An 827-nucleotide genomic window follows, 5' to 3' on the forward strand; every position below is an offset into this window, starting at 1 on the left:
GGTTTTATGTCTTAAGCATTTTTTCTAGATTTTTTTTATGTATATTACTTATATATTCGTTTTTGTTTTGTTTTTGGTATTATAATAATTTAATCTCTCATTTTTCTACTAAATTTTCGGAAAGATCATTTCATAAATTTGTTGAAGGTGTAGAGAATACGCCGCGGAGACGAAGAATCCATTCTTTTTATGTATACAAATATGTAGGGGAACAAATTGATGAAAGAGTAATATTTTTATATCATTCATTATCTTTTAATTTAAGTTGGAATATATTCAACATATATGATTTTTTACGAGAATATGCCTTTTGTTATTTTTAATATTAACTTTAGTTGAAATATTTTCAATATTTTTATTTTTTATAACAATGTGCCGTTTGTTATTTTTAATGTTTAAATATTGGAGAAGGGTCATTCGCAGGTCAATAAGGTCATTCATGACCGTCCGAAGCATGGGCAAATTAACTAGTATCTCAATATATCTGATCAGATTATTACTTATTCCTGTTCAAAATAAAGCTCTGCTTAGCCTTTTGCACACCCATTAGAGAAAAACTCCCCCCCGCATAAAAAAGAGCATACACTTAACCATTTGCACACTCCTTAAGAAAACACTAACTCCTAAGCAAAAGTAGGTAATTTGACTAAATTGTTCCTAATTAAATAGGTATTGAGATTTGATCACATAACACTTAATAAGTGCAAATCTGAAAAAATAAGATTAATTATTTTTTATTTGATAAGTGGACATTCTTTTTTAGCTAAGAAAAAAAGGCAAAGTGAACACTCTTTTTAATCCGAAGGGAATATCATTTTCTAGCTATC

This window comes from Lycium barbarum, chromosome 8 (assembly GCF_019175385.1).
Source record: "Lycium barbarum isolate Lr01 chromosome 8, ASM1917538v2, whole genome shotgun sequence".
Taxonomy (NCBI): Eukaryota; Viridiplantae; Streptophyta; class Magnoliopsida; order Solanales; family Solanaceae; genus Lycium; species Lycium barbarum.